Raw genomic sequence first — 16,312 nt, 5'->3', positions numbered from 1 at the left:
TAGAAATCCAGGAAAAAAATTAGATAAAATTAAATAGTTCATTAAAAGATAAAAAAACAAAACCATCTTCTGCTATGAGACTCGCCTTCCATCCAGAGAATTCACCTGCAGTGCGTTGTTTCTGCCACTAGATGTCCTCGGTCTGATGGCCGCAGTATTATTCCCCTGGGGGAGTCCTGGACCCGCCCCCCCCCAGCCTGTGATTGGACAGTGAGAAGGGGAGAGCAGCACCGTGATGCGCTCTGCAGTCACTCTGCTCTCTCCTCCTGTCAGAGTGCTTCTCGAACTGGATTGGCTCCTTGTGCTGCTTTCTCCGTCTCTCGGTCTGAGCTCTGCTGTACAGGGGGGGTGCTTGTAATGACAAAGTAAATTTAATGATCGTTTTATTGATGACGGAGCAGATTTTTTATTTTTTTTGGTGTTTTGTATCGTCGGGAAATGTTTAGCGTTTAGCTGAATCTTTCTTTTTCTTTTTTTTTTTTTCCTTTTCTCTTTTTTGTTCTTTTTTTTTTTTCTTTTCACGAATCGGACCATTGAAGCGTATCTGTGGACAGAAGAGGGGGTGGGGCCGAGGAAGAGGGGGAGGGGCCGATGAAGAGGAGGGTGGGGCTGCTGGTCGGTTGAGATGTAAATGCTTCCCAGCGGGGTTCCTCTTTAATGATGCGTGCAACACGACTATTTATAGAAGTATGACTCGGGGGAGGGGCGGGGGGTTAATTACAGGCTGAGAGCTCGACAAGTCGCGTCTTAACCATTCACTTCCCCCCCCCCCCCGCGCCGTTCTGTGTGCGATACCGCGGGAGCCTCGCTGCTTCTGATTGGTCAGATGATAGGAAGCCGATACACCCGCTGTGCCCCATTATGAGGGGTTCCCACCATCCCTGTGCTGAGTTCCCGGGTCTGTACACCCGCTGTACCCATTATGAGGGGTTCCCACCATCCCTGTGCTGAGTTCCCGGGTCTGTACACCCGCTGTGCCCCATTATGAGGGGTTCCCACCATCCCTGTGCTGAGTTCCCGGGTCTGTACACCCGCTGTGCCCCATTATGAGGGGTTCCCACCATCCCTGTGCTGAGTTCCCGGGTCTGTACACCCGCTGTGCCCCATTATGAGGGGTTCCCACCATCCCTGTGCTGAGTTCCTGTGTCTGTACACCCGCTGTGCCCCATTATGAGGGGTTCCCACCATCCCTGTGCTGAGTTCCCGGGTCTGTACACCCGCTGTGCCCCATTATGAGGGGTTCCCACCATCCCTGTGCTGAGTTCCCGGGTCTGTACACCCGCTGTGCCCCATTATGAGGGGTTCCCACCATCCCTGTGGTGAGTCTCCGGGTCTCTACACCCGCTGTGCCCATTATGAGGGGTTCCCACCATCCCTGTGCTGAGTTCCCAGGTCTGTACACCTGCTGTGCCCCATTATGAGGAGTTCCCACCATCCCTGTGCTGAGTTCCCGGGTCTGTACACCCGCTGTGCCCATTATGAGGGGTTCCCACCATCCCTGTGCTGAGTTCCCGGGTCTGTACACCCGCTGTGCCCATTATGAGGGGTTCCCACCATCCCTGTGCTGAGTTCCCGGGTCTGTACACCCGCTGTGCCCATTATGAGGGGTTCCCACCATCCCTGTGCTGAGTTCCCGGGTCTGTACACCCGCTGTGCCCATTATGAGGGGTTCCCACCATCCCTGTGCTGAGTTCCCGGGTCTGTACACCCGCTGTGCCCCATTATGAGAGGTTCCCACCATCCCTGTGCTGAGTTCCCGGGTCTGTACACCCGCTGTGCCCATTATGAGGGGTTCCCACCATCCCTGTGTCGGCTTTAATGACTTGCTGAGAATATGGAAGAGCGGAGAGAAGTGGGGCGGGTCTGGCGTGTTCTGTGCCCGGCAGCCAATCGTACGGATGAATTGATGGCGGGCGTTGGGCGCTGGCGCTGTACAAGGTGTATCGTCTCCGGCTGGCTTCAGGACTGGAACGTTTCTGACACCATCAATCATCCGGCAGATGTTGGGAATATTTGGTCATCAATGGGACGGTTCTCCGGGTGCCGTCCGCCCTCTAGTGGCCGTATGAGGCGTCTGCAGGACTGAAGAAAAATGTATATTTGATTCGACAGATCTGTCCACCAATCTGATGACTGTCCATCCCTGGCTCCTCCCCCTTTCATTATGAGCAGGAGGAGGCATTTCCTCAGTCTCCCCTCCCCCGGTGATCAGACTGCACATTGTAACTTTGTAGAAGGAGGAGGAGGCATTTCCTCAGTCTTCCCTCCCCCGGTGATCAGACTGCACATTGTAACTTTGTAGAAGGAGGAGGAGGCATTTCCTCAGTCTTCCCCTCCCCCGGTGATCAGACTGCACATTGTAACTTTGTAGAAGGAGGAGGAGGCATTTCCTCAGTCTTCCCTCCCCCCAGTGATCAGACTGTACATTGTAACTTTGTAGCAAGTCACAAGGCGAGAGGCTGGCAGTAGGGGGCTGATCTGTGTCAGACAATTGTGAACACACTCTGAGCCGGCGTCTTAGTCCAGGAAGTATAGGGTGAACCCGAACAAAGATGGCGCCGTCCTTCTGGAGAGGAAAGCAGGTCCACCTTAGGACCCCCATTAGATTAGACGGGTGCTTTTGATGGGTAAGGAAAGGGTTAGTGGTTGACAACCATAGAATGGTTCAGGTAAAGCTGATTGGACAATCTCCTATGTAGTGATTGGACGGTTCAGGTAGGTCCTCCTCCTTTGGTGGCTCTGGAGATGATTGGACGGTCACATTGGAAGGAGGAGCTTCGTGGCCCCGGACTGACATCTCGGATCTCGGCCCCCCCCCCCCTTGTCAGGAATTTCCCAGCCGTGTTTCTGTAACTCACTCCGGAATATCTGAGATGGGGGAGGGGAGGGGGGCGGAGTCTATTCCAGGACCCCCTTTAATAATTCACATTCCGGAGTCCCTGCAGTTCTGGTCACACCTGACCTCGTCTGTCAATCGTGCCGGGTCAGAGGTCAGAGGGCGACAGGTGACTTTGGTAGAAGGTCTTGGAGTGCTGGTTACTTATAATAGGTTGGTGACCTTGTGTGGCGTCCATGGGAGGTCATAGAGGGAAGTGGGACTTTGGTACCGGTACGGGGTCCTGGAGTGATGGGTCCCTTGTGGTTGGTTGGTAACCTTGTGTGTCATCCATGGAAGGTTGGGTTGGACTTTGGTACTGATACTGGGTCCATGAGTGATGGGTTCCTTGCAGTAATTTCGAGACGTTATCTCTTGTCCATGGAAGGTTGGAGTGAGAGATTGGACTTTGGGGTACAGGGTTACGGAGTGATGGGTTCCTTGCAGTGGTTTGGAGACTTTATCTCTTGTTCATGGAAGGTCAGAAGGAGAGGTTGGACTTTGGTTGGGGTACCAGGTCCTGAAGTGATGAGTTCCTTATTGTTGTAGGTTGTGACCTCAACAAGGTTGGACTTTGATTGGGGTACAGGGTCCTGGAGTGATGGGTTCCTTGTAGTAATTTAGAAACTCTTTCTGTTGTCCATGGAAGGTCAGAGGGAGAGGTTGGACTTTGGTTGGCGTACAGGGTCACGGAGTGATGGGTTCAATGTTGTAGGTTTTCACCTCCCCAAGGTTGGACTTTGGCTGAGGGACAGGGTCATGGAGTGATGGGTTCCATGTTGTAGGTTTTCACCTCCCCAAGGTTGGACTTTGGTTGAGGGACGGGGTCACGGAGTGATGGGTTCCTGGTAGTAATTTAGAAACTCTTTCTGTTGTCCATGGAAGGTCAGAGGGAGAGGTTGGACTTTGGTTGGGGTACAGGGTTACGGAGTGATGGGTTCCTGGTAGTAATTTAGAGACTTTATCTGTTGTCCATGGAAGGTCGGAGCAAGAGATTGGACTTTGGGGTACAGGGTCATGGAGTGATGGGTTCCTGGTAGTAATTTAGAAACTCTTTCTGTTGTCCTTGGAAGGTCGGGGGAAGAGATTGGACTTTGGGGGACAGGGTCGTGGAGTGACGGGTTCCATGTTGTAGGTTGTGACCTCAACAAGGTTGGACGTTGGCTGGGGGACAGGGTTACGGAGCGATGGGTTCCTTGTACAAGGTTGGTGACTTTGTCTATTGTCCATGCAAAGTTAGAGAGTGACGTATGTCTTGGGTACTGGTACTGGACAGAGTGATGGGTTCCTTGTTGTAGGTTGTGACCTCAACAAGGTTGGACTTTGGTTGTGGAGTGATGGGTTCCTTGTAGTAGTTTGGAGGCTTTATCTGTTGTCCATGGAAAGTCGGAGCGAGAGACTGGAGTTTGGGGGACAGGCTCTTGGAATGATGGGTTCCATGTTGTAGGTTGTACTTTGGTAGTGGTACTGGGTCCTGGAGTGATGGGTTCCATGTTGTAGGTTGTACTATGGTAGTGGTACTGGGTCCTGGAGTGATGGGTTCCATGTTGTAGGTTGTACTATGGTAGTGGTACTGGGTCCTGGAGTGATGGGTTCCATGTTGTAGGTTGTACTTTGGTAGTGGAACTGGCCAGGTCCTGGAGTGATGGGTTCCTTGTAGTTTGTTGGCGACTTTCTGTCATCCATGGATGGTCAAAGGGAGAGGTGGGACTTTGGTACAGGGTCCTGGAGTGATGGGTTCCTTGTAGTAATTTAGAAACTTTATCTGTTGTCCATGGAAGGTCGGGGGGAGAGGTTGGACTTTGGTTGGGGTACAGGGTCATGGAGTGATGGGTTCCTTGTAGTCTTTGTCATCCATGGAAGGTCAAATAGAGAGAAGGGACATTGGTAGAGGCTTCTGGAGTGATGCGTTCCTTGTAGTAGGTTGTGGCCTCATCTGTCACCCATGCAAGGTCAGGTGGGACTTTTAGTTGGGGTACAGGGTCCTAAAGTGCTGGGATCTTTGTGGTAGGTTTGGTGACCTTGTGCTTCATCCATGCAAGGTTAGAGGGTGACGTGGGATTTTGGTAGGGGTTGTGGGTCGGACTCGGGGGTCCTGGAGTGCTAGGTTCCTTGTAGAATGTTGGTGACCTTGTCTGTCATCCATACAAGGGTGACAAGTGACTATAGTGGGGGTACCGGGTCACGGAGCACCAGGTTCCTTGTGGTAGGTTGGTGACTTTGTGCATCATCCACGCAAGGTCAGAGAGTGACGTGGGTCTATTGTAGAAGTAATGGGTCATGGAGCACCGAGTTCCTTGTAGAAGGTTGGTCATGCAAAGTCTGAGGGTGACGTGGGACTTTGGTAGGGGTTGTGGGTCGGGGTCATGGAGTGTGTGGAAGGTTGGTGGCCTCGTCTGTTATCCATGGAAGGTCGGAGGGTGACGCGGGACTTTGGTAGGGATTGTGGGTCGGGGTCATGGAGTGATGGGTCCCTTGTGGAAGGTTGGTGGCCTTGTCTGTCATCCATGGAAGGTCGGAGGGTGACGTGAGACTTTGGTAGGTTGCGGGGGAAACATCAAAATAGGTAAAATCGGTAAACGATGGGCCCCCCGGTGACTTTGGTGGTGAGATCTCCCCTCTTCTCCTGTATTGTCCATATTAATAAACACCTGAAGAAGTTCCCCAGGATGAGGAGGACCTCGTTGTCCTTTAATGTCCCAATCTTATAACAGAGATGACTTTGTACAACGCCACATCTTATGGTGGAGAGAAAGGGGGTCTTATGTATCCGAGAATGTCTGTCTGGGGGTTTTGTCTTATGAGCGCATTACTCAGAATGGCCACCAGATGTCTCAAGAGTCCTGTCTCTGATTGCTGGTTCCTTCCACCAGGACCACTGTCTCATAGAAGAGCCTATCAGGAGAGTTCTGGAGGAAGGAGCAGAGTCCTCCAGCAGAGCAGAGTATTTCAGGAGAGGAGAGTTCTGCAGGAAGGAGCAGAGTCCTCCAGCAGAGCAGAGTATTTCAGGAGAGGAGAGTTCTGGAGGAAGGAGCAGAGTCCTCCAGCAGTGCAGAGTATTTCAGGAGAGGAGAGTTATAGAGGAAGGAGCAGAGTCCTCCAGCAGAGTATTTCAGGAGAGGAGAGTTCTGGAGGAAGGAGCAGAGTATTTCAGGAGAGGAGAGTTATAGAGGAAGGAGCAGAGTATTTCAGGAGAGGAGAGTTCTGGAGGAAGGAGCAGAGTATTTCAGGAGAGGAGAGTTCTGGAGGAAGGAGCAGAGTCCTCCAGCAGTGCAGAGTATTTCAGGAGAGGAGAGTTATAGAGGAAGGAGCAGAGTCCTCCAGCAGTGCAGAGTATTTCAGGAGAGGAGAGTTATAGAGGAAGGAGCAGAGTCCTCCAGCAGAGTATTTCAGGAGAGGAGAGTTCTGGAGGAAGGAGCAGAGTATTTCAGGAGAGGAGAGTTCTGGAGGAAGGAGCAGAGTATTTCAGGAGAGGAGAGTTCTGGAGGAAGGAGCAGAGTGTTTCAGGAGAGGAGAGTTCTGGAGGAAGGAGCAGAGTATTTCAGGAGAGGAGAGTTCTGGGGGAAGGAGCAGAGTGTTTCAGGAGAGGAGAGTTCTGGAGGAAGGAGCAGAGTATATCAGGAGAGGAGAGTTCTGGAGGAAGGAGCAGAGTCCTCCAGCAGAGCAGAGTGTTTCAGGAGAGGAGAGTTCTGGAGGAAGGAGCAGAGTATTTCAGGAGAGGAGAGTTCTGGAGGAAGGAGCAGAGTCCTCCAGCAGAGTAGAGTATTTCAGGAGAGGAGAGTTCTGGAGGAAGGAGCAGAGTATTTCAGGAGAGGAGAATGGAGACGCGTTGGGACCGCCGTGATCCGGGACAATCCGCCTCCGAGGATGCGCGGTTCGTCCTCCCCGGACGATTTTAATTAAAGGAGCATCTGGCAATTAGTGTCGGGGACGAGTCGGCAAACATCCGGGCCGGGGATTCTCGGCGGGTCCATACAGCGCCGTCTTCCTCCTCCTCCCCCGACAACAGGCGCTAATCTGTGTCAATATTGATCCTCAGCATGCGTCCTCGGCCCCGCCCCCCCACCCCGATCCTCCAATCCTTTATTAGCAGCTCGTAAACCAGTAATGAAATTGTTTGGATGTGTGGCGCGGCGTGATTTCCGGATCTGTGGGGCGCGGCGCGATTTCCGGATCTGTGGGGCGCGGCGTGATTTCTGGATCTGGGGAGCGCAGCGTGATTTCCGGATCTGTGGGGCGCGGCGTGATTTCCGGATCTGTGGGGCGCGGCGTGATTTCTGGATCTGGGGAGCGCAGCGTGATTTCCGGATCTGTGGGGCGCGGCGTGATTTCCGGATCTGTGGGGCGCGGCGTGATTTCCGGATCTGTGGGGCGCGGCGCGATTTCCGGATCTGTGGAGCGCGGCGTGATTTCCGGATCTGTGGAGCGCGGCGTGATTTCCGGATCTGTGGAGCGCGGCGCGATTTCCGGATCTGTGGGGCGCGGCGCGATTTCCGGATCGGTGGGGCGCGGCGTGATTTCTGGATCTGTGGGGCGCGGCGTGATTTCCGGATCTGTGGAGCACGGCGTGATTTCCGGATCTGTGGAGCGCGGCGTGATTTCCAGATCTGTGGAGCGCGGCGTGATTTCCGGATCTGGTGAGAGCGGCGTGATTTCCGGATCTGTGGAGCGCGGCGTGATTTCTGGATCTGTGGGGCGCGGCGTGATTTCCGGATCTGTGGAGCGCGGCCTGATTTCTGGATCTGGGGAGCGCAGCGTGATTTCCGGATCTGTGGGGCGCGGCGTGATTTCCGGATCTGTGGGGCGCGGCGCGATTTCCGGATCTGTGGAGCGCGGCGTGATTTCCGGATCTGTGGAGCGCGGCGTGATTTCCGGATCTGTGGAGCGCGGCGCGATTTCCGGATCTGTGGGGCGCGGCGCGATTTCCGGATCGGTGGGGCGCGGCGTGATTTCTGGATCTGTGGGGCGCGGCGTGATTTCCGGATCTGTGGAGCGCGGCGTGATTTCCGGATCTGTGGAGCGCGGCGTGATTTCCAGATCTGTGGAGCGCGGCGTGATTTCCGGATCTGGTGAGAGCGGCGTGATTTCCGGATCTGTGGAGCGCGACGTGATTTCTGGATCTGTGGGGCGCGGCGTGATTTCCGGATCTGTGGAGCGCGGCCTGATTTCTGGATCTGGGGAGCGCAGCGTGATTTCCGGATCTGTGGGGCGCGGCGTGATTTCCGGATCTGTGGGGCGCGGCGTGATTTCCGGATTTGTGGAGCGTGGCGCGATTTCCGGATCTGTGGAGCACGGCGCGATTTCCGGATCTGTGGAGCGAGGCGTGATTTCCGAATCTGAGGGGCGCGGCGTGATTTCCGAATCTGAGGAGCGCGGCGCAATTTCCGGATCTGTGGAGCGCTGCGTGATTTCCTGATCTGTGGTCGCAGCGTGATTTCCGGATCTGTGGAGCGCTGCGTGATTTCCGGATCTGTGGAGCGCGGCGTGATTTCCAGGTCTGTGAAGCGCGGCGCGATTTCCTGATCTGTGGTCGCGGCGTGATTTCAGGATCTGAGGAGCGCGGTGCGATTTCCGGATCTGTGGGGCGCGGCGTGATTTCCGGATCTGTGGAGCGTGGCGCGATTTCCGGATCTGTGGAGCGCGGTGCGATTTCCAGATCTGGGGAACGCGGCGTGCCGAAATGAAAAATAATGTGTTCCTGCAGTAAACTTGTTCAGAGACGATCGACCTAAACCGTTCTTTTTGATGCGTCTTTCAAACTTTGCTGTCCCATATTTCTTTGTAGAAGAAGGAGACATTTCCTCAGTCTCCCCTCCCCCAGTGATCAGGCTGTACATTGTAACGTTGTAGACGCTGTGATTTGCAGGGCACCTTCGGACGTCGCCGCGCCCCATTCCAGTAGCTGCTCTTGTGCTGATAACAAATCATAATCACAGAAGCTCCTTGTAAAGTGTTTTGTGGGATCGGCGAGCAAACATTTCAGGATCTGATAAGGCCGCCGCCCCACAATGCACCCGCCGCCCAATCCCAGGCACTGAAATCAAAGCTGCTCATTTGACATAATCTATGGGAAGAAGATTCAGCAGGGTTTTCACAGTGCAACCCCCCTTCTCTAAGAACTGCAGGGCTGATGACGGGTTAGGGTGGTGACTTTGGTAGATGAATGGTGTGGGGGGGGGGTAAGGTAGGTGAGTGAGTCAGATCAGTTGTTAGGGCAGTAAGTAAAAAAGATGGGGGGGGGGAGTATGGTGGATAAGTGGGTAGAGGATCGGATAGGGTGGTGAGTAGGGTGGAGGGGTGGTTACAGTGTGAATTGGGGGAATGAGTGATTAGGATGATAGGGTTAGGGTGGTGAGTGGGGTCGGGGGGTAGTTAGGGGGTGAGTGGTTAGGATGGTGAATAGGGTGGAGGGTGCAAAGGGGGTGAGTTGTGTGGTTAAGTAGTTAGATTGGAGAGTAGGGTGGAGGGGTGGTTTCGGTGTGAGTTTGGTGGGGGGGGGGTGGGGGGGAATGGAGAGATGGTTAGGGGGTGACTTGGGTGGGTAAGTAGTTAGATTCGTGAGTAGGTTGGAGGGTGGTTAGGGGGTAAGTGATTAGGATGGTGAGTAGTGTAGAGGGTGGGTGAGGTGGGTGGGCAAGTACTGAAGGTGATGAGTAGGGTGGTTAGGGGGTGAGTTGGGTGGGTAAGTAGTTAGGGTGGAGGGTGGTTAAGATGGTGAGTGGGGTGGAGGGTGGTTAGGATGGTGAGTGAGTAGTGTAGAGGTTGGGTGGGTAAGTAGTTAAGGTGGTGAGGAGGGTGGTTAGGGAGTGAGTCGGGTGGGTAAGTGGTTAGGGTGACGGATGGTTAGGGTGGTTAGGGGGTGAGTTGGGTGGGTAAGTAGTTAGGGTGGAGGGTGGTTAAGATGGTGAGTGGGGTGGAGGGTGGTTAGGATGGTGAGTGAGTAGTGTAGAGGTTGGGTGGGTAAGTAGTTAAGGTGGTGAGGAGGGTGGTTAGGGAGTGAGTCGGGTGGGTAAGTGGTTAGGGTGACGGATGGTTAGGGTGGTTAGGGGGTGAGGAGTGATTAAGATGGTGAGTGGGGTGAAGGGTGGTTGGGGGGTGGAGGGTGGTTGAGGTGAGTGGGGGGGGGGGGTAGGGGGTAAGTAATTAGGATGGTGAGTAGGGGGAGGGTGGTTGGGGTGAGTGGGGGGGGGGGGGGGATTAGGACGGTGAGTGGGGGGGTCAGGGGGTGAGTGATTAGGAAGGTGAGTGGGGGGGGTGGTTGGGGTGAGTGTGGGGGTTAGAGGGTAAGTGATTAGGATGGTGAGTGGGGGGGGGTGATTAGGAAGGTGAGTGGGGGGGGGTGGTTGGGGTGAGTGTGGGGGTTAGAGGGTAAGTGATTAGGATGGTGAGTAGGGGAGGGGATTAGGATGGTGAGTGGGGGGGGTTAGGGGGTGAGTGATTAGGAAGGTGAGTGGGGGGGGGGGGGGGTTGGGGTGAGTGTGGGGGTTAGAGGGTAAGTGATTAGGATGGTGAGTGGGGGGGGGGTGGTTGGGGTGAGTGTGGGGGTTAGAGGGTAAGTGATTAGGATGGTGAGTGGGGGGGGTGGTTGGGGTGAGTGTGGGGGTTAGAGGGTAAGTGATTAGGACGGTGAGTGGGGGGGGTGGTTGGGGTGAGTGTGGGGTTAGAGGGTAAGTGATTAGGATGGTGAGTGGGGGGGGGGCTGATATTCAGTAGGACACTGTACAGCTCTTAGTGAAAAGAACCCTTTCCTGTATGTTGGTAGAAGGTTTCTATTCGGATAGAACGGAAGGAGAAGGGATCGGGGTTCTCTCCATGGAAGGTCGGTGAGGATTGATATTCGGTAGGAAATGCCGGGGGGGGGGGGGGGTGAGATGGAAGGTTGAGGTGAACGTCGATCGATCGGAGGCTCAGGCTCTCTCTATGTGGGGTGGTTGCCGGTTGTGTCCGGACCCGTCTGACACACTTTAAAGCGTTTCCTTGAAATCCTCGTTATTACCCCCCCAGGCGGTGTTGTGGTAATGGCCGTGTCTACATGTGACTTCAATGTCACTCTGCGGAATTCTCCGAGGTTTGTAGGTTCATTAGAATTCGTTCACTGCAACCGATCCTTGTTTTGGATGAATGGAGAGGGTTGGAGCCTCTATCGGGTTTTTATTTGAGTTTCTGTAACCCCCTGTTCCCTTTATTTCATGTCCTGGTGACCCCCTTTTTCATAAATTTCCTGCCCTAGTGATCCCCTGTTCCCTTTTTTGCCATGGTGACCCCCTTTTTCCTTTTATTTCCTGTCCTGGTGACCCCCTTTTTTCTTAATTTCTTGCCCTGGCGACCCCCTGTTGCCTTTCCTGCCCTGGTGACCATCTGTTCCCTATCCTGCCCTGTTGACCCGCTGTTGCCTTTTCTGCCCGGTGACCCCCTGTTCCCTTTTCTGCCCCGGTGATCCCCTGTTGCCTTTTCTGCCCCGGTGACCCCCTGTTGCCTTTTCTGCCCCGGTGACCCCCTGTTGCCTTTTCTGCCCGGTGACCCCCTGTTGCCTTTTCTGCCCTGGTGACCCCCTGTTCCCTTTCTTGCCCTGGTGACCCTCTAGTCACGTTCCTGCCCTGGTGACCCCCTGTTCCCTTTCTTGCCCTGGTGACCCCCTGTTCCCTTTCTTGCCCTGGTGACCACCTGTTCTCTTCCCTGCCCTGGTGACCCCCTGTTCCCTTTCTTGCCCTGGTGACCCCCAGTTCTCTTCCCTGCCCTGGTGACCCCCTGTTCACTTTCTTGCCCTGGTGACCCCCAGTTCTCTTCCCTGCCCTGGTGACCCCCTGTTCCCTTTCCTGCCCTGGTGACCCCAAGTTCTCTTCCCTGCCCTGGTGACCCCCTGTTCCATTTCTTGCCCTGGTGACCCCCTGTTCCCTTTCTTGCCCCGGTGACCCCCTGTTCCCTTTCTTGCCCCGGTGACCCCCTGTTCCCTTTCCTGCCCTGGTGACCCCCTGTTCCCTTTCCTGCCCTAGTGACCCCCAGTTCCCTTTCTTGCCCTGGTGACCCCCTGTCCCCCATATTTTCTGCCCCCCCCCCCCCCCGAATGGTGGATAGAGACGCCGGCTGTCAGTGATTTTTGTAGAAATGATTGGTGGTCAGGACATTTATATTTCCTCCCATTGCCGGTCAGCAGGATAATCCAATCAGCAGATAATGGCGCGCAGCGCTGATCTCATTACGTCTGTGGCGGTCATCGCCGGTCACCTCTTCACCTTTCCCGCTACAGATCTGTTCTGTATCTCCGGGACAGAAGACCACATGATGATTGATTGGTTTGATCGATCCCCCCTGAAATTTATCGTCCCCCTCGGATCGTCTTCCAATGGGGCTTTATTTTAGGATCGGGACTGATTGGACGTCCTCCTCGCTGCGCTGCCCCCTACAGCTTGTTTTTATTATTCTGCCCGACTCATAGACTTCCATTGTGAGGGAGCAAAAAAACCCAATCCTTGCAAAGCAGGAGTGAGGAAAAATGGCCGCCCCCTTCATAAAGGCAAATGACTATAAATTATAGAAAGAAATGATTTTAATCATTAATGAGATTACAGATTCTAAGCTTTATATGTTTATCCGAAGGATAATGAATTGATGACGGGTCCCCTTTAAATGGAGAAAAACAATACATTGATGATGCGTCCCCTTTAAGTAGAATGAGGCATTGGAATGATGATGATGTGTCCCCTTTAAATGAATTAAGGTATTGAAATGATGACACGCCCCCTTTAAATGGAGTAAGCCAGTGAAATGATACGCCCCCTCTAAATGGGGTAAGACCTTGAAATGATGACACGCCCCCTTTAAATGGAGTAAGAATTTAAAATGATTTGTCCCCTTTAAATGGGGTAAGACATTGAATAATGATACGCCCCCTTTAAATAAAGTAAGACATTAAAATGATGATGCGCCCCCTTTTAATGGGGTAAGAAATTTAAAATTATGAAACGTCCCCTTTAAATGGAGTAAACATTGAATAATGATACGTCCCCTTTAAGTAGAATAAGGCATTGGAATGATGACGACGTGTCCCCTTTAAATGAATTAAGATATTGAAATGATGACACGCCCCCTTTAAACGGAGTAAGCCAGTGAAATGATACGCCCCCTGTAAATGGGGTAAGACCTTGAAATGATGACACGCCCCCCTAAATGGAGTAAGCCAGTGAAATGATACGTCCCCTCTAAATGAGGTAAGACCTTGAAATGATGACACGCCCCCTTTAAATGGAGTAAGCCATTAAAATGATACGCCCCCTTGAAATTATGACACGCCCCCTTTAAATGGAGTAAGCCATTAAAATGACACATGCCCTTTAAATGGAGTAAGAATTTAAAATGATATGTCCCCTTTAAATGGAGTAAACATTGCATAATGATACGTCCCCTTTAAGTAGAATAAGGCATTGGAATGATGACGATGTCTCTCCTTTAAATGAATTAAGATATTGAAATGATGACACGCCCCCTTTAAACGGAGTAAGCCAGTGAAATGATACGTCCCCTGTAAATGGGGTAAGACCTTGAAATGATGACACGCCCCCTTTTAAATGGGTAAGACATTAAAATGATGATGCGCCCCCTTTAAGTGGAGTAAGAATTAAAAATATGTACCCTTTAAATTGAATAAGACATTGAAATGATCTGTCCCCTTTAAATGGCATAAGCCATTAAAAACAACTATACTTCCCCTTTAAATGTAGTAAGACATTAAAATGATGATGCGTCACCTTTAAATGGAGTAAACATTGAAATGATGATATGTCCCCTTTAAGAGTAAGAATTAAAAATGATACATCCCCTTTAAATTGAATAAGACAAATGATGATGTGTCCCCTTTAAATGGATTAAGACCTTGAATAATAATACGTCTCCTTTAAATGGGGTAAGACATTGAAATGATACGTCCCCTTTAAGTAGAATGAGGCATTGAATTGATGACATGTCCCCTTTAAATGGAGTAAGACATTGAAATGATAGAAAATTATACATAAAAGGGGGCCACTGCCCCCCACCTATCTTGAATTGAGTGAGATAATAAAATAACTATACTTCCCCTTTAAATGGGGTAAGACATTGGAATGATGATACCTCCCCTTTAAATAGAGTAAGAATTTAAAATATGTCCCCTTTAAATGGAGTAAGACAAAAAAATGATACGCCCCCTTTAAATGGAGTAAGGCATTGAATGATGATGTGTCCCCTTTAAATGGGGTGAGGCCTTGAAATTATACAAAAAGGGGGCCACTGCCCCCCCGCCCACCTATCTTGGATGGAGTGAGATATTGAAACAACTATACTTCCCCTTTAAATAGAGTAAGAATTTAAAATGATGATGCACCCCCTTTTAATGTGGTAAGACATTGAAAGAACTATACTTCCCCTTTAATTGGAGTAAGACATTGATGATGATACTTCCCCTTTAAATGAGGTAAGAATTTAAAATATGTCCCCTTTAAATGGGGTAATGCATAGGAATGGGGATACTTTTCCTTTTAAACGGAGTGACACTAAAAAAGTGATACACCCCCTATAAATGTAGTAAGGCATTAAATGATGATGTGTCCCCTTTAAATGGGGTGAGACCTTGAAATGATACAAAAAGGGGGCCACTCCCCCCCCCCACCTATCTTGGATGGAGTCAGATATTGAAACCACTATACTTCCCCTTTAAATGGAGTTTTTTTTTTTTTTTGCCCTCGAAGAGTAAATGACGATTTAATTGGCTGACGGAGAATTAATTAACCAGATATTGGCAGAGATGAGGGGGCCGCTGTCTCGCCTGTAAAAGGGGGGCAGAGCTGTCTGAGGTTCTGGCGAGATGACGTCACAGGGCAGACGTCCGGGACCGTAATGTGATTACCTTTCTATAGGGTTATCTGGGTAGGTCTGGCTCTGCGGCACCCATGTGGGGAAGTGAAGCTTCCGTCTGTGGCTTCTCACACAGTTCTGACATTGTTATCAGTGGAGACAATAGAGGAGGAATATTGCTGTGCCAGTTATGAGAGGTTCCCACCATCCCCGTGCTGAGTTCTCGGGTCTGTACACCCGCTGTGCCCATTATGAGAAGTTCCCGGGTCTGTACACCCGCTGTGCCCATTATGAGGGGTTCCCACCATCCCTGTGCTGAGTTCCTGGGTCTGTACACCCGCTGTGCCCATTATGAGGGGTTCCCACCATCCCTGTGCTGAGTTCCCGGGTCTGTACACCCGCTGTGCCCATTATGAGGGGTTCCCACCATCCCTGTGCTGAGTTCCTGGGTCTGTACACCCGCTGTGCCCATTATGAGGGGTTCCCACCATCCCTGTGCTGAGTTCCTGGGTCTGTACACCCGCTGTGCCCATTATGAGGAGTTCCCACCATCCCTGTGCTGAGTTCCTGGGTCTGCACACCCGCTGTGCCCATTATGAGGGGTTCCCACCATCCCTGTGCTGAGTTCCCGGGTCTGTACACCCGCTGTGCCCCATTATGAGGAGTTCCCACCATCCCTGTGCTGAGTTCCCCGGTCTGTACACCCGCTGTGCCCATTATGAGGGGTTCCCACCATCCCTGTGCTGAGTTCCCGGGTCTGTACACCCGCTGTGCCCATTATGAGGGGTTCCCACCATCCCTGTGCTGAGTTCCCGGGTCTGTACACCCGCTGTGCCCATTATGAGGGGTTCCCACCATCCCTGTGCTGAGTTCCAGGGTCTGTACACCCGCTGTGCCCATTATGAGGGGTTCCCACCATCCCTGTGCTGAGTTCCCGGGTCTGTACACCCGCTGTGCCCATTATGAGGGTTCCCACCATCCCTGTGCTGAGTTCACGGGTCTGTACACCCGCTGTGCCCATTATGAGGGGTTCTCACCATCCCTGTGCTGAGTTCCCGGGTCTGTACACCCGCTGTGCCCATTATTGGAGGTTCCCACCATCCCTGTGCTGAGTTCCCGGGTCTGTACACCCGCTGTGCCCCATTGTGAGGGGTGGCGGTGTTCTCTCCTAGCACTGCAGGGGTTAATCTCTTGGCCTGTGACTCGCACATGTTCCCTACCTGCTAAGCCACCAATATTACCGCCGCTAAACCCGGCTTCACCATGAGATCCATTGTTGCCAATGAGGATTTATCACGTCCATACCCCCCCCTGTATACTATGAGCTATATATAGAAGGTCCATCACCAGGAGCTCTGATTGGTGAGACTCCGCACAGCGCGTTCCGTCCCCCTCCACCAATACGGCATATAGCCACTGCGCCAATCCACGGGGGGTCAGCGCTTCTCTATAGGAGGGACGAAAACAAGTGTGTAGAACTACAAGTCCCAGAATGTTGAACTGTATAGTCTGCAGATTACTCCACCACTGACCCTCTCTAGAGATCTGCAGAGCATCGCTCCCTCCCCTCCCCCTCCTGATATATTCTGCAGATTATTCCACCACTGACCC

This window comes from Rana temporaria, chromosome 13 (genome assembly GCF_905171775.1).
Source record: "Rana temporaria chromosome 13, aRanTem1.1, whole genome shotgun sequence".
In the NCBI taxonomy this organism is placed as follows: domain Eukaryota; kingdom Metazoa; phylum Chordata; class Amphibia; order Anura; family Ranidae; genus Rana; species Rana temporaria.
This window is presented reverse-complemented; position numbering follows the sequence as displayed.